Here is an 18,791-nt window from a genome sequence, read left to right on the forward strand (position 1 = left end):
TGGTGGGAATGTAAATTGATACAGCCACTATGGAGAACAGTACGGAAGTTCCTTAAAAACCTAAAAATAGAACTACCATATGACCCAGCAATCCCACTACTGGGCATATACCCTGAGAAAACCATAATTCAGGAAGAGACACGTACCACAATGTTCACTGCAGCATTGTTTATGATAGCCAGGACATGGAATCAACCTAAGTGTCCATTGATAGATGAATGGATAAAGAAGATGTGGCACATATATACAATGGAATATTACTCAGCCATAAAAAGAAATGAAATTGAGTTATTTGTAGTGAGGTGGATGGACCTAGAGTCTGTCCTACAGAGTGAAGTAAGTCAGAAAGAGAAAAACAAATACCGTATGCTAACACATATATATGGAATCTAAAAAAAAAAGGTTCTGATGAACCTAGGGACAGGACAGGAATAAAGACGCAGAGGTAGAGAATGGACTTGAGGATATGGGGAGGGGGAAGGGTAAACTGGGACAAAGTGAGAGAGTGACATGGACGTGTATACACTACCAAATGTAAAATAGATAGCTAGTGGGAAGCAGCTGCATTGCACAGGGAGATCATCTCCGTGCTTTGTGACCACCTAGAGGGGTAGGATAGGGAAGGTGGGAGGGACATGCAAGAGGGAGGAGATATGGGGATATATGTATACGTATCGCTGATTCACTTTGTTATACAGCAACAACTAACACAACACTGTAAAGCAATTATACTCCAATGAAGATGTTAAAAAAAATATTCCAATTCTTCTTAAGTAACAAGTGTGATGTGATTCTAATTAAAATCTCAGTAGGATTAATGAGTGTGACAAGAGAGAGCCTCTGGAAATTTTGCTTTTACATTCATCTGGAATTATTTCCAGGCAGTGTATCTACCTGTAATATCACCTCTAATTGTAGCTTTTCTTGTCCACTGACTTGTACTAGCTTCTCTACATCAGTGTCGTGAACTACATCAGTTCTTTATCAGTCACTTTCCTGAGTGAAAAATTGTCTCCCAGTATTTCCAAGGTGTTTGGCATGGAAAAACCTGAGGACACTTGCCATGGTCATCTTTCAGCCACTCCAAAACTCTCAATGAGCGTGGACTGAATTCTGTAGGGAAGGAAAAATAATTTTTCCTTTACTGTTCTTGGTTATTGGCTAAGACCCTTCTGGAATGTAAGATAGGTTAACAGGAGAAAAAAAAAACACTTTTTAGTATGTACATATGTACTGGGAGACCTACAAAGATAAAGGCAAACTCAAAAGGCAGCCAGAAACATAACAAGCAGATTAATGAAAGAGAGAAAGCACCAATACTAACGATAAATGATCATGTGTAATCTATTCATTGCAGTTCTTGACAAAGCAGAAAAGCAAGCAAAAACCATATCTTACCCATGATTTAAAATTCATCTGTTTTCTCCAGATCATTGATAATTGTCACTACCCCCTTATAAGTTTTATCCAGTATTCTTTTTTCAGGACTAGATGCTAGTGTTACAGAATTTATTTATCAGGGGAAATATATGGGAATTAACTAAGTATGTTCAACAAGAGAAAAGATGAACTAAGGTTTGGTCTAGCTATGCAATTGAAAGTAAACTCAGTGATGTGCTTGAGCTGACTTATGCTGGCTCATAAGAACCCCTTTTGTGCATTTCTTCCCAAAGCTATCTTCAGTGAAATTGGCCAGAGTTGGGAGTATTTATGTAACAAAAACTTATTTTTGTTGTTTTTAATTTTTACAAAAATATAGTGGATTTACAATGTTGTGTTTCAGATGTTCAGCAAAGTGATTCAATTATTCATATATAAATACATATATTCTTTTTTTACATTCTCTTCCATTATTGATTGTTATAAGATATTGAGTATAGTTCCCTCTGCTATACAGTAGGTCCTTGTTGGTTACCTATTTTATTTTTTTTCACTTTTTTCTTTTTATTTATTTATTTTTTTATACAGCAGGTTCTTATTAGTTATCTATTATATATATATATATATATATATAGGTGTACATATGTCAATCCCAATCTCTCAATTCATCCTACCACAATCACTGCCCCCCACCCCAGCTTTCCTCCTTTGGTGTCCATACGTTTGTTTTCTACATCTGTGTCTCTATTTCTGCCTTGCAAACTGGTTCATCTGTACCATTTTTCTAGATTCCACATATATGCATTAATATACGATATTTGTTTTTCTCTTTCTGACTTACTTCACTCTGTATGACAGTCTCTAGGTTCATCCACATCTCTACAGATGACCCAATTTCATTCCTTTTCATGGCTGAGTAATATTCCATTGTATATATGTACCACATCTTCTTTATCCATTCATCTGTCAACGGGCATTTAGGTTGCTTCCATGACATGGCTATTGTAAATAGTGCTGCAATGAACATTGGGGTGCATGTGTCTTTTTGAATTATATTTTTCTCTGGGTATATGACCAGTAGTGGGATTTCTGGGTCATATGGTAGTTCTATTTTTAGTTTCATAAGGAACCTCTGTACTGTTCTCCATAGTGGCTGTATCAATTTACATTCCCACCAACAGTGCAAGAGGGTTCCCTTTTCCCCACACCCTCTCCAGCATTTGTTGTTTGTATATTTTCTGATAATGCCCATTCTAATCGGTGTGAGCTAATACCTCATTGTAGTTTTGATTTGCATTTCTTTAATAATTAGTGACATTGAGCAGCTTTTCATGTGCTTCTTGGCCATCTGTATATCTTCTTTGGAGAAATGTCTATTTAGGTCTTCTGCCAATTTTTTAATTGGGTTGGTTTTTTTTTTTAATTTTGAGCTGCATGAGCTGTTTATATATTTTGGAGATTAATCATTTGTCCGTTGATTCATTTGCAAATATTTTCTCCCATTCTGAGTGTTGTCTTTTCATCTTGTTTATAGTTTCTTTTGCTGTGCAAAACCTTTTAAGTTTCATAAGGTCCCATCTGTTTATTTTTGTTTTTATTTCCTTTACTCTAGGAGGTGGATCAAAAAAGATCTTGCTGTGATTCATGTCAAAGAGCATTCTTCCTATGCTTTCCTCTAAGAGTTTTATAGTGTCCGGTCTTACATTTAGGTCTTTAATACATTTGGAGTTTATTTTTGTGCGTGGTGTTAGGGAGTGTTCTAATTTCATTCTTTTACATGTAGCTGTCCAGTTTTCCCAACACCACTTATTGAAGAGACTGTCTTTTCTCCATTGTATATGCTTGCCTCCTTTGTCATAGATTAGTTGACCTTAGGTGCATGGGTTTATCTCTGGACTTTCTATCCTGTTCTATTGATCTATATTTCTCTTTTTGTGCCAGTACCATATTGTCTTGATTACTGTAGCTTTGTAGTATAGTCTGAAGTCAGGGAGTCTGATTCCTCCAGCTCTATTTTTCTCCCTCAAGATTGTTTTGGTGATTTGGGATCTTTTGTGTCTCCATAAAAATTTTAAGATTTTTTTTCTAGTTCTGTAAAAAATGCCATTGGTAATTTGATAGGGAGTGCATTGAATCTGTAGATTGCATTGGGTAGTATAGTCATTTTCACAATATTGGTTCTTCCAATCCAAAAACATGGTATATCTCTCCATCTGTTTGTGTCATCTTTGATTTCTTTCATCAGTGTTTTATAGTTTTCAGAGTACAGGTCTTTTACCTCCATAGGTAGGTTTATTCCAAGGCATTTTATTCTTTTTGTTGCAGTGGTGAATTGGATTGTTTCCTTAATTTCTCTTTCTGATCTTTCGTTGTCAGTGTATAGGAATGCAAGAGATTTCTGTGCATTAATTTTGTATCCTACAAATTTACCAAATTCATTGATTAGCTCTTCTAGTTTTCTGGTGGCATCTTTAGGACTCTCTATATATAGTATCATGTCATCTACAAACAATGACAGTTTTACTTCTTCTTTTCCAATTTGTATTCCTTTTATTTGTTTTTGTACTCTGATTGCTGAGGCTAGGACTTCCAAAACTATGTTGAATAATAGTGGTGAGAGTGGACATCCTTGTCTTTTTCCTGATCTTAAAGGAAATGCTTTCAGTTTTTCACCATTGGGAATGATGTTTGTTGTGGGTTTATCTTATATGGCCTTTATTATGTTGAGGTAGGTTCCCTCTATGCCCACTTTCTGGAGAGTTTTTATCATAAATGGTTATTGAATTTTGTGAAAAGCTTTTTCTGCCTATATTGAGAGGATCATATGGTTTTTATTCATCCATTTGTTAATATGTTGTATCATATTGATTGATTTGCGAATATTGAAGAATCCTTGCATCCCTGGGTAAATCCCACTTGATCATGGTGTATGATCCTTTTAATGTGTTGTTGGATTATGTTTGCTAGTATTTTATTGAGGATTTTTGCAGCTATGTTCATCAGTGATATTGGCCTGTAGTTTTCTTTCTTTGTGACATCTTTGGTTTTGGTATCAGGTTGATGGTGGCCTTGTAGAATGAGTTTGGGAGTGTTTCTCCCTCTGCTATATTTTGGAAGAGTTTGAGAAGGATAGGTGTTAGCTCTTCTCTAAGTGTTTGATAGAATTTGCCTGTGAAGCCAGCTGGTCCTGGGCTTTAGTTTTTTGGAAGATTTTTAATTACAGTTTTAATTTCAGTGCATGTGATTGGTCCGTTCATATTTTCTATTTCTTCCTGGTTCAGTCTCAGCAGGTTGTGCATTTCTAAGAATTTGTCCATTTCTTCCAGGTTGTCCATTTTATTGGCATAGAGTTGCTTGTAGTAATCTCTCATGATCCTTTGTATTTCTGCAGTGTCAGTTGTTACTTCTCCTTTTTCATTTCTAATTCTATTGATTTGTCTTCCCTCTTTTTTTCTTGATGTGTCTGGCTAAGGTTTATCAATTTTGTTTATCTTCTCAAAGAAACAGCTTTTAGTTTTATTGATCTTTGCTATCGTTTCCTTCATTTCTTTTTCATTTATTTCTGATCTGATATTTATGATTTCTTTCCTTCTGCTAACTTTGGGGTTTTTTTTTTTTTTTTCTCTAATTGCTTTAGGTGTAAGGTTAGGTTCTTTATTTGAGGTGTTTCTTGTTTCTTAAGGTAAGATTGTATTGCTATAAACTTCCCTCTTAGAACTGCTTTTGCTGCATCCCATATGTTTTGGGTTGTCATGTTTTCATTGTCATTTGTTTCTAGGTATTTTTTGATTTCTTCAGTGATCTCTTGGTTATTAAGTAGTGTATTGTTTAGCCTCCATAATAATGAGCATGTTGATAGTTTATTGTAGCAACACTGGTTTCCGACTTTTTCCACTGAGTGTTGTCATTTTGTTTGTTTCTTTGATGTTTTGTAACTTGCCAGGACAAATTTATGAACCTCTCTTCCCTGTAACATGTGCCTGGTTATTTCTCTGCTCTGTTTTCTGTTGTTTTATTTTTAGGTCTGGATTACTACTGTTAACTGCTCCTTGAATAGGTTAGGTTCATCTTAATATTGGTAAAAGAGTATACTCAGACCTTTAGTCAGTAAAGTTTCTAGTCCCTGCTGTTGGATCAACTTTTGGCCTGGAGAAAGTTTTTAAATTTCAGGCCATCTTAAAGCTTCCTTGCTGTTACTTGTAATGGACTCTTTCATGCCATCTCTGTACATGCACACAGGCTTCTACCAGGGATGTTTGGATGTCTTAGCACCCCTTAGTTTCTGCTGTACATGTGCACTGATTTATAATAGAGGGGCAATAAGACAACTGGAAACTAGTGCTGACTTCATTACCAGTGTACAAATTCAAGTCTTAAATTTGTGGATTTTATATAAAGCAACATATTCTTTCACTGCGAGAATTCTATTCATCAGAAGTAGTGTATGATACATCTAAGCTACTAGATTATTTAAAAGCAACTACTTGAAGTATTCATTTGATTTGTGTGTTAATATTTCGTTGTTGTCCTAACATAGATATGTATCTGTTTCATGATATGGTCTTGCTTCTTGGGGAAAAATTAACTGTCAAAATGATGGAACTAAGGGGCTTCCCTGGTGGCTCAGTTGTTGAGAATCTGCCTGCCAGTGCAGGGGACTGGCAGGGTTCGAGCCCTGGTCTGGGAAGATCCCAGATGCCACAGAACAACTAGGCCAGTGTGCCACAACTACTGAGCCTGTGCGTCTGGAGCCTGTGCTCCACAACAAGAGAGGCCGCGACAGTGAGAGGCCCGTGCACCACGATGAAGAGTGGCCCCCGCTCGCAGCAACTAGAGAATTCCCTCGCACAGAAACAAAGACCCAACACAGCCAAAAATAAATAAATAAATAAATAAATAAATAAATAAATAAATTTTTAAAAAATGATGGAACTATATTTGCTTATGCTTTTCATTTTCTCAATGCATCAGGCTTTCTACTACCCAGTCAGTAATGTCTCATTATTATTCAAAATTGTGAATTTTTGGTTCTGCAAAAATATCACATGGTTTCTTAATCTAAAATTACTAGGAAAAAAACAGTATATCACACCAATTTAATGCTTTCTTGACCATTCTCAATATGTTGATGTAACTTTTATCTAGAACTTCTTTAAACTCTTAAGTGTCTCATTCTTATAGCCTTAAACACACAAATTATTGTATGTGAATTCTCATTTTAAATGAATATATACTCATACACCCACCTCTTCCAGACATGGTTCTGATACTACATGGTTGTTTTGGAGAAAATACTATGTAAAATAATCTGTAGTGTTACAAAATCTTTAAATGTACTGTAATTTTTTTTCCAAATCTAGATGACCAAAATCTGCATGACTTTGGATAAGTCATTTATAGATCTCTACTTTAATTATTCTATGATTCAAGTGAGAGTAAACAATTGTGCTATAATGCTTAAAATGGCTAATTATGCACATATTTCTAATTATAGTTCTTGTATGTTTGTAATTATAATTGATTATGAGCATGTTTATAATTTTTATATGTATCAGTAAAAGTACACTCTCCAGTTAGATGATGCAATAGCAGGAAGCCATTATACATTTTCATGTATAAAGTAATTATGGAGCAAATTAGATAAAACCTCTTTTAGTCATTTTATAAAATTACATTTCTTTCATTATTAAAATTACATATGAAGATTGTAAAATATTAAGAAAATACAGAAAATGTATGCAAGTCAAGGCAAATAATCAATAATCCCACAATCTAGAGCAGTAATTCTTTAGAGAAAAATTAATTGGGCACTGAAAAACTCCTTTATTTCTCTGTAGTTATATGTGCACTCTCTTTAAGTTTAAAAATTCATTGAACTAAGTTACTTCTCTCTTTTTTTGTTCTTCTCTTCCTTCCACATTTATATTGAGCTCCAGAAGGTTCCAAGCACTCCTGTAGGTGCTGGGGGTTGTGCTGGATAACTCAAGGACAGTCTTCTTCTCGCTTAGATTATGATCTTCTGGGGAAGTCAAGGGATCCAAAGACCAGAGACACGGCTTTATGCCCAGTGTAATCAGCACCTCACTTACATCATCAAAGCCTCAGGTTCTTTCCATTTTTCTTCTCTACTCCTCTTGGTGTGTAATTCATTAGGTTGGTTTCAGTGTCACATTACACAGTCTGTACTGGAGTCTGTACTAAATATCTCCTATTCACATTCAGCAGGAGACGAAGCAAACCTGACCTCTGAACCCAGAATAGAAACGATTCCTTTTCATTTGATTAGGCCATTAAGTCATGAATCAAACCGTGGAACAGTAAAAATCTTCGAGGGATTACATATGTTTATCAACTTATAAAATTGTTCTCATTCATGGCTGTACTTAAAATTTTCAGAAAAGCTTATAAACCCACGGATACCCAGGTCCTGTGCTGGGCCAATTAAATCAGAATCTCTGATGCTGAGGATTTGGCAATTGTACTTTTAAAGGTTGTGCATTTTCAGCCAGACCTGGGAACCGCTGGCTTGAAGTGACGAGGATTTACTTTTTTGCCTTATGATGGGTGGAAACTCCAATTAAATTGAAGATCTCTAAGAAAGGAGGGATTGATTTGGGCTAGCAACCAACCATGTCCCGATTTTTCACTTTTCTGGAGTGTTAAGACAGAGGGGAGGTGCTGTGTGGGAGGGGGAGGCAGGGGGCATCCAGCCTGTGAGGGACACGGAAGGCTGACCTGATGTCTGCGCTGGGTCTCGAAGGACAGTGGGAACTCACCAGACAGGTGTCTGACAGAATCAAGTTCGCAGGGTTGATTGTTCACTCCGATGGCAGTGTGGGGACAGTATTGGGTACAGGGGAGGAAACTGAGGCAGGGACACATTTAGAAGCTATGAGATAAGCCTGGTGAAGACAGAGACTATGTGTGGAATTAGGTCAGTGACAGAAGATGTGAGGGCAAGGCCCCAGATGCAAGGGGTGAGGAGGACAAGGGTGAAGATGCAGTGGTCAGTCAGTGTTGCCCGGAGCCTTGAGGGGAGCACTGCTGTAGGAGGATGGCCCATTGAAGCAGGCTGACCCCTGAGCCTGGAATAGAAATGATTCCCTGTGTCTGCATCACTGGGGATCCAGGAAAGGCGGGGAGAAGACAGGCTTGGAGGGTGGTGCCTGGGTCGTGTTGGAAGGGCCAGAGTCCCTACAGGGAGCTTTGCCAGGGCCACAGGGCAGCAATCCTGTGGGTCAATGGACAGCATTTCTGGGTTGTTTCCAAAGGTCACTGATTATATGTGGGGCATGGTGACCACCATTGGAAGGGAAAAAAAGCCTGTTACATATTGTGTGAAGTAGTGAAGGATTAGAATACAAGTTTTAAAAGCAGTAATGGCAACGTTTTAGGTAACTAGCAGTGGAATGGAAACGGCAGTGTTGTAGAATACTCTTTTTGAAGGTATTTCTGTGGTTTTCCACAATTCTAAAGGAGGACATTGTTCTTTTATCGCCTCCACACAGTAAGGGCTTCAAGGGCTTGTCAGGATTAAGGTTACCTTTGACTTGTGTTATTACACCATTATGTTCCCGATAGTTTTTGTGAAATAAGTGAGAGATTGTCATGTCTGTTTTTTTGAACTGTTCTCTGTTATTGAATTTTTGTGAACAAAACATGTTTTAAAAAGTCTCGGGAATGCCTGACTCATTTTCGGGTTCTTCTTCTGTTGATATAATATTGCTCTCAGTTGCTGCGTACTCCTGGGGATGCTGGCTTCCTCTGAAATGGTCGGATTTGCCTTTGATCGTAACAAGACTGTTGTTCAAGTGTCCTGGAGCTCTGATTTCTCAAAAAGAGAGTCTGCACAGTTCTAGAGGGCCTGAGAATCTTTGTAATGTAGTTCAGTATTTTACTATGTCATGTAGAAGTGTCTTTCAGGCATCTTTAAGTGATATCAAAATAGTATTAAAAAATCCCATCTTGGGACTTCCCTGGTGGCACAGTGGTTAAGAATCCGCCTGCCAATGCAGGGGACATGGTTTCGAGCCCTGGTCCGGAAAGATCCCATGTGCCACAGAGCAACTAAGCCCGTGCACCACAACTACTGAGCCTGCGCTCTAGAGCCCGCAAGTCACAACTACTGAGCCCGCATGCCACAACTACTGAAGCTCGTGAGCCTAGAGCCCGTGCTCCACAACAAGATAAGACACCACAATGAGAAGCCCGCGCACCGCAACAAAGAGTAGCCCCCACTCGCCGCAACTAGAGAAAGCCCGTGTGCGTGCAGCAATGAAGAACCAGTGCAGCCAAAAATAAACAAATTAATTAATTTTAAAAAATCCCATCTCTTGCTTACCTATCCCTCCATTTCCTTTTTGCTTCTAAAATATTTTAGGTACTTTCAAGTGAAAGAATATCCTTATATAATCAAACCATACAATAGTCTATGGATGTATTCTGCTTAGCTCAGTGAGTATTTTTGATCAAAGTATAAACTTGCTAATCTTCCTTATTGCAAAATATATGTGGATAATATTCATTGTTGAACTTAAATCCAAATTACCCAACAGACAGCCATGGAAAGTCCTATTATAGTTAAAAAATGTTTAGAAGGTATTTCAGGAGACAGAAATTCCATAGTATCATATGGATCATATATCATAGTATGGCAATGAAGTGTCTTCAGCTAATATATAGAAATTAAACACAGCAAACCAGTGCTAAAAATTTGGATAAATAGTGACTAATCCTATGCCATTCCTCTGCTTCCTCCATATGACTGGTGAATGGTAATTGATAACAAGTCTGGAAATAGCCAGCTCATCACAGAAGGATCTTTAAATCGTCACAACCACTCAGGATATCAGTTTGTTCCAACCTGTGAAATAAAAGGGTTGAAACAGTGTGTCATTTCTGCTCTAAATTTCGCACAGTATCTTCCCACATCCTCGATTGCCCTTGTTCACTTTTCTGCCTGATGATATTCTTACTCACACTTTAAAAGCCCATACAAATGCTGCCTCCCTTGGGAGGTGTTCTCAGTTTGCCAGAATGTGTCTACTACTTGCCCCGCTGTGCTCCTGACCAGACAGCATAGATGTACCTCTGTCACAGCACCTTTACCTAGCTTTGCCTGTAGTGTGAAGACTTAACTGTTGTAAGGTCTTGAGTCAGGCTTTTACCTCATTCATTTTGTGTATTACTCAAGTTGTTTCAGTTGCAAGTGATAAAAATCCGGCCCTAAAATGGCTCACCCAGAAGAGGAATCAATTGGTTTATAACTTGTAGCTGAAGACATAGAGGTGGGACTGGTTCTAGGCTCACCTTCAATGAGGTCTCAAAAGATATCACTGGGATCCAGTTCCTCTTCACTCCTCATCTCTGCCTCTGGTTTGGTTCCTATGTGAAACTGGCTCTCCTCTCACAGCAGTCAGTTGGCCTCAGCTTTACAGCTTCACAACTCAGAGAGCAGTAGATTTGGAGAAGCTCAGTTTCAGAAATCGCTCTACAAAACCTGAGATTCACTCTGAAATCGCCACCGTGGGGGGAGCTCTACCTTTTAATTTGTTAGCAAAGGAGATGAAGCTGATGACCTGCCTGGTCCCTTTGCCTCATCTTTGGAACCCACAGGGACTCATATTCAGGTTACACAGCATGAGAGTAACAAAGCGGGGTGAGCGCCAAGAAAAATCAAGGGCTCTTGACAAAGAAGGCGAGATGGATATGGGGCAGATGACAGCTAAGAAGAGCCATTATACCTCTGTACACATTGCACAGAGGCACAGTGTACCCTCAAGAGTACAGTGACACAGAGTGGAGGAACAAATGAAGTGCACTGAGGGTGGGAAAAACAAATGAACAAGGAGAGCAAGATAGCTCTACCAGAGCCAAGGCCAAATGCAAGGCCCTCCCTAAAATTATGCTTCTCAGGGCTGTATTTTAAAATGATTAGTATATTAAAAATCCACAAAGTTAAGAGATGAAAAGTGCTCTTAAGAATGACCATGGGGCTTCCCTGGTGGCGCAGTGGTTGAGAGTCCGCCTGCCGATGCAGGGGACACGGGTTCGTGCCCCGGTCCGGGAAGATCCCACGTGCCGTGGAGCGGCTGGGCCTGTGAGCCATGGCCGCTGAGCCTGTGCATCTGGAGCCTGTGCTCCGCAACGGGAGAGGCCACAGCAGTGAGAGGCCCGCGTACCGCAAAAAAAAAACAAAAAACAAACAAACAAAAAACCCAAATGACCATGGACCAAATAATATATTTCTTTCAAAATAAAATTTTAGTTCCTCGTGAGTATGAATGAGGACAGTGGCATGGATAATCAAGAAAGTTGTTAATAAGGAACGTTCTCTTTCTTAATTTGAAGTTAGAGAAAAAGTAGATTATATGTTTTTCTTCTAAAGTATGTTTTACTTAAGGTGACATTTTTCTTTTCCTTGAATGTTCTCTGGCTGATGGGATCCATGAAAAATGGTTGGGGGGAAGCGAAGCTGTCGGTAATCTATTAGGAGGGTAACAAACAGATAACTGGCTCTTCTTTAATTTTAAAATTTAACTCCTATTTAATGGTCTCTGGAAACTTCAGTATAATTTTAAGTAAAACATAAAATTCAATTTGAGTAAAATGTATGGTATGGCAAGAGTTCAGCCAAGAGACCCACAGGAATGACAAGACATAAAATCTGTTACATAGGAACTCCCAGTCTAGATATAAAACTCCTCTATCCTTTTCCTACTCTAAGAAAAATACCCCAAAGCATGTATTCCTTGTTGTGGCACTTCACAACATCATGACTAATAAACTGTTTACCTAACTTTGTGGTCCATGCTCTTCAGCTTTCTGCTGGCAGAGACCTGTCCACCTGGTAAACTGCTCTGTCCCTCACACAAGGACACTTCATGAAAGATGAGGAATTAGCGTCAAATGAAGGGAAATGCAGACCTAAGCAAGAGGCTTATTGCAATCAGTGAACACGTTGTTAACAATCTAAAGAGTTAAAAACGTGGTAGGTTTATGGAAAGCACTGTGGCAACCATGAACATGCCTCTCAGATCATTGCCTTTAGGGAGCATGACCGACACAGAGCCACATCTGCTCTGCTCTGAATTCTGCCTCTGTGTTCCCTCCCAAACTGTGTGTCCTATGGCTGCTCTCAGCTGTCCATTGACTGTGGTAGGGACGGGTGTTGGCAGGCCCATTTCTGGAAGACACAGGAATCCTCTGATGGCGGACTTGGGCTTGAGGCTCCTGATAGCCTTCCAGACCTTTCTGCAGCTTGTGTGGCCCTTTAGGAAAAATCCACCCAGGCTTCCCTCTTCTTCACTCAGACTCAGCCTTGCATCATGGTTCTTTGAGCCAGACTTCCTGGGCCCCATCTCATTTTCTTTCACAGATATTTCTTCCAATGAAATTCTTGTACGTTTGACCCCATCTTGGCATTTGCTTCTCAGAGGACCTGGACTAACACAACATGCTACACTGACGAATCACTTTATCATTAGACAGCTGTGTGGAGGGTGATGTCCATGCTAGACCCTAGGGAGGCAAAGGGAAGAAGGACAGCTAGCACTCCAGTGAAACCTTACCATGCTGAGAGAGAGTGGTGCAGCACAGTCAGATTGTTCTGATTTGTGTTGTACAGGTTTGTCACCAAAGGAAAAGGATGTGAATGGTGGAAATGCACCAGAGACTACAGTCGTTGTAGAATTCCGAATATCAGAGAATATGACATTCATCTGTGTGGAGATAATTACACAAAGCACAGATCCTAGTTGGGGAGCAAACATCCCTGATTATTGGAGCCTACTGAGCGTGGGCAGTTGTTTATCATTCTACCTGAGAGGCTGGAGAATCCCTACCATCCCGGAGGTCTTGTTAAAACTCAGCAGGTCTGGGATAAGGTCTGAGACCATTTATATTTTCAATAATGGTTTTCCTGAGATATGTTTCCATACCATCAGTTTGCTCTTTGAAGTGTACGGTTTGGTGATTTTCAGCATGTTCACAGAGTTGTGCAGTCGTCACTACGATATAACAAGTCCATAGTGCAGACCACAGGTCAAATAGCAATGTGCTAAGAGTCTGGCCAGCTTACCTTCCCACTCTTGAATAGTTTCTGTAAGGCCAACTGAAGTGAAAACTAAAATCCCACATGGACCTGGCTTCATGGCAGAGCTAGTACCCAGTCCTGCCTAAGGTCCATTCATTACAGTTTTCATTGAGACTTAGGGAAGTCCCATAAAGAGGGTTACAGGGGAAGCTCAGGGAAGTTTGCTCAGAGGAGCAAATGGGTTGAGTTTGAAGATGGACAAGGTGTCAGTTAGGTTTGACTATTAACCCCTGGAGAAGGCATTATGCACAAAGATGCTATGATGTGAAAGAATGTAGCCTCTTCAAGACCTACAAGATGCTCAGCATGACTGTGCTGGACAGCTTGGAGATGGTAGAATAAGACGAAAGTAAGCTATGACCAAATACTAAAAAGCCCATGTTCATGTAGGAGTTTTGGGTTTTATCTAAAGATGATGAAGAGCCATGAAACAATGTTAAACCACAAAGAAACATGATTAATAGCCATTGTAGAAAGGTCATTCTGGCAAAAGGCTAGAAGATCAATTTGAAAAATTTGAATATGATTGTAAGCATCCCAACCAGACGGATTTACAAGCAACCAAAGCAATACTTGTTAAGGCCCCAGTAACTCATTTGCAGTTAGATTGAGGGAAAAACAAGGTAGAAAGATGGATAGAGCTTTGTGAGGGTTCACATAAAAGATGTGGTAGAAATAGGAGCCTTGGATGAAACCCAGGACTGTAGCTTCTGTGACTTGAGAGGACGATGAGTACATTACCTGAGCTATGATGAAGGAAAAGGAAAGGCTTTTGGTTGTGTGTTTGATTTCCATTTATCTGTAGGCGTTTGGAGGTTAGGCGATATGTGGCTTGAAGATAAGGATTGTTGAGTTTTGTCCAGCTGTTTGCTGAAATCATGGCTGTGTTTGAGATTGCTTGGCTGGGGAGTGGGAGAGCATCATTTCAAGAGGGGTCAGAGATAGAAAGTCCACTCAAGGAAACACAAAGGGAAGATCATAAGCAAGGAAGAAGGTCACGGAACGGAGCTGTCAGTCAGCAAGCTCCCTCACCACAGCGAGAACTCGGCTGTCTGGACCCAGAAAGGAGCCCTCACCAAACCTGACCACACTGGCAACCCGGTCTCAGACTTTCAGACTCCAGAGCTGGGAGAAATTATTTTGTATTAATTGGATGAACAAGTTTATTTGTAAATTTGGTCAACATACATAACTGATCTAAAAACTTCAATAGAAGGATAAATTTGAAAACCAGTGAGAAGGCATCTCCACAAAGCAATTTCCCAGGACTGTAAACCGGATGTAACCTAGCCTGACACTGGCAGAGGCTCAATAAGCTGGAGCTGCCTGCCCTTCCCCTACAGCAAGTTTAGTCTGGGGGTTATTATAATGCAAACTCCACAAGGGGAAGAACTTTGATATTGTTTCCTGTTGGTCTCAACCTCGTTATGAGACCACCACACCATTTATAGATCTCATACACCCAATTCTATATTTTGGCATGGGTATTTCAACAATTTGCATATGTTTTCCAATATTATTTTAGGTAATCAGAGTAACAAGTTACAATGGAATGAATGGGTTTAGAGACAAACACAGCTGACTGACTAATGGAACCAAAATAAAAGTTTTCTGACCAGCAGGAGGGAGGCGGGCTGGCATCCTGTAGCCTGTTGACAACAAGCACATGGAGCATCAAGGTCAGTCAGCACAATAAAGGACTCGGCACTACATCAGGGTAACTTCAGAGCTTAACTTTACTGTCTGTGAAGACAGTGTTACCAGCGTCCATTAAAATCATTTTCCTTAAGTGCCCTTTAATATTTTCATCTCCTAAATATCTTTTTTTTTTTTTTTTTTTTTTGCGGTATGTGGGCCTCTCACTGCCGTGGCCTCCCCCGCCGCGGAGCACAGGCTCCGGACGCGCAGGCCCAGCGGCCATGGCTCACGGGCCCAGCCGCTCCGCGGCACATGGGATCCTCCCAGACCGGGGCACGAACCCGTATCCCCTGCATCGGCAGGCGGACTCTCAACCACTGCGCCACCAGGGAGGCCCCTCCTAAATATCTTTACCTCTTATGAAAGTCTCTGAAGACTGTCATAAATTGCCCCAAGAAGCAGTAACTTGACCAAACTGGAGGAGGGAAACCTGGACCCCTCCCTCCCTATTATATTAGGATTCTAAACAGAACATCAGCAACATAGACGATGGATAGATAGATGATAGTTAGACGGATGGATGGATAGATATTGATAATAGATAGATGATAGATACATAGACTGTAAATGGATGGATGGATAGATAGATGATAGATGGATCAATAGATGATATAGATGGATGGATAGATGGATAGATAGGTTATAGATGATAGGTAGATTATAGATGGATGGATGGATAGATGAGAGATTTGCACACACAGATGTTATTTAAAGGTCAGTTTTTAAATGCAATTTGTTTTTAAATATTTCACCTTTATTAGTTTGTTATTTCTAATAACTCTACAATTAATGTACTCATTTTATTTAAGATTTAAGAGTAAATTACCTCAAAGCTTATTTTAAAGGCTAAAGTAACTTAAATTAGGAATCATGGTCTTAACAAGAAAAATTCACTTAAGAGTTGTAAGAATCAAATGAGGCTATGTTTTAAATATTTATTTTTAGCATCTCATAAATAATTTCCCTTGATAAATGCTAATTACCTTGCCTTTGCCTTGGATGTTCCCAAAGCCATACTTTAAATGCTGAGTCAGTGTCCAGTTCATTGATCACATCCAAATGGCCTAAGGTCTTACACTAAATATTTGCACCAGACAGGATTCCAGATTATGGTGAGGTAGCTTCCCATGGGTCACATAAACCCTGCCTTGCAGAGTTTCTTGTCCTCAAATGCTTGGGCCAATAACATGGACTCACTAAATAGAACTCTGTTAAGATGTACTGAAGCAAAATAGAGCTTTTCTATTTTAAAAAATGTCAGGGCACTGTTATTGATTTGACGTGATATACTGGGTAAAGTCACGCTGCCTTCAGGAAAGTAGAAGGAAGAAATGTCACAAAATGTAAGACAGGTGATGCTCTGGTATTTCAGAGGACAGGTAAAGCCTGATGTAGTAAGGAGTAACATATTTGTAACACTTGGCAATGATTTTAATATGGAATTGGGATTGATTTGATTTTTTTAAAAAACAATAGTAGGTAAGAAAGGTGGAAAAAGAATTTTCAATACTAAAAAGATAACACTATATTAAGCAATATTTATAAAGTTTAAAAAAGTTCTATGAAAGGGGAAGAAGCAAGCTAAGATCTATAAATAAAACAACAACAAAAATATGATTTGTTAGTATATTTTGTGACTTTTTTGAAGTTAAGGTACTTTATATATGTTTATTGAATCTTTGTTGAAAACCTACTATGTGCCAGGCTTTTTGCTAATTTATTCATGGGAGATTCTGGCCATATAGTGACCTGAGCAAATTTTTTTTATTTTTGTTATACCCAATACCCTGCTCAGGGGAGCTCACCACTAAGAGAACTGTGGTCCACTTTGGGACTGAATTAGGAGTCTAGGAGACTTCAGATGTATAGGAGACCTGAGGATTTTTGCAGGTGTGAGATGACCTGTCAGCAGGCTTCTCAGCATCAATTCTGTGTATGTGTATGGCCAGAGGAGGGGAGTATAGTGGACTTAAGGGAATCCCAGTAAGAAAGGGAAAGGGACCCTCCTCGGGTTGCTCTGTGCAGCTGTGTGCGAGATCAGCTGTTTCCATTGACACCAGAGACACTCCTTGCTCCTGGGCATGGGGTACCCTATATTCCTCTTCTGAAAAGTCAGGGGATTCAACCCATGACACATTGTGGGAACTCAGGGGAAAAAAATCTACCCCTTGAGTTTCAACTGTCTTTCATTCCAGAAGACCCTGAAGTCTAACCTGCATGCCTGTTACTGAACCAAACTTTTGTCTGCTCACCCGTGCAGCAAAGCCAGTCTGCTGACACCAGGTTGTGGTGAAGGAAAGTGCAGCATTCATTGCAGGGCACCAAGCAAGGGGCACAGGCACTAATGCACAAAAGACCAGAACTGTCTGATGATCTTCAGGGAAGAGATTTTAAAGGCAAGGTGAGGGAGGGGAGTTGCAGGGTGCATGATCAGCTTGTGTATAATCCTCTGACTGGCTGATGGTTAGGTAACAGGGTGGTGTCGCAGGGGTTTACATGATCAGTCCTCAGTCTCCAGCCAGTCGGGCCATTCAGTCAGCTTCTCCTATCTGATGGGGGTTTTAATATCTGTAAAACAACTCAAGAATGTGTGTCAGACACTGTTATCTATCTCCTTCAGGGAGGAACTAAAGATTCTGTGACTGCTGTGTGGCTGATCTGTTGTTTAAATTGTTACCAGTTCTCCTGGTCCAACTGCTACCCTTTGTTTCTACATGTCTTCTGGTCATTAACACTTGAGCCAGCCTTCTGTGTCTCAGGGAGCCTGGGAGACTAAAGCTTTTCTAGGAGCAAGAGGCAGGTGGAGGAAATGGGTGTTGTGGGTGCTGTCTGGGGAAGGCCCTGTAGAGTCCTGCTCAGTTACATGCCCGCTGATGTCAGTAGGCAAAGATTTAAGTGTGCAAGCAGACCTGTAATATCAAATGTAATGAGAATTGCCAAGCAGATGCAGCTGATGTTCACATACAAGTTTCTGAAATCACAGATTCTGATGTTCTATAGAACACCACATTGCCATAAACTAGCAGCGACTATCAACAAACATGAATTCAGGAGTCGAAATCAAGAGCCTCAGTGGAAAGCACAAAATGTGAAGAAATGACACCAGGCACTGTTGGCTAATCTGCAGTCACTGATTTTCCGTTCAGGGCAGGAGTTCTCAAATTACGTCTTGCAGGTTTTAAAGAATGCTCGTACATGTATCAGTTAGGATTGTACTCAGCCTTAATAAATAGAAAACCTACCGCAAATGCTTAAATAAAGAAAGAACGGGGCTGCCGTATTCCACAGGAGCTCCAGGCTCAGGCAGCACCGCAGTCGACAACCCTTAGCAATCTTCCCACTTCACCATCTCTGGGCAGCACACGCCACTGGTAGCGCCACCTCTGACTTCATGCACAGCCGTGGTTGACTGTCCATGGGAACTCAGACAAGCTGCTTATCTCTCAGCCTCATTCCTCTCCAACACCGAGCAGCTGTCGGCAACATCCCCGCCCCACCTGCACGGGCACACAGAGCCTGAAGGGCAGGATGACAAAGAGGGGGGTTAAAGCTCGCGGAACCGACCCCAGCTCATGGGAGACAGGCTGCTGCTTCTTTAAACCCTGGGTCTGCAAACTTT

This window comes from Mesoplodon densirostris, chromosome 13, assembly GCF_025265405.1.
Source record: "Mesoplodon densirostris isolate mMesDen1 chromosome 13, mMesDen1 primary haplotype, whole genome shotgun sequence".
Classification (NCBI taxonomy): Eukaryota; Metazoa; Chordata; class Mammalia; order Artiodactyla; family Ziphiidae; genus Mesoplodon; species Mesoplodon densirostris.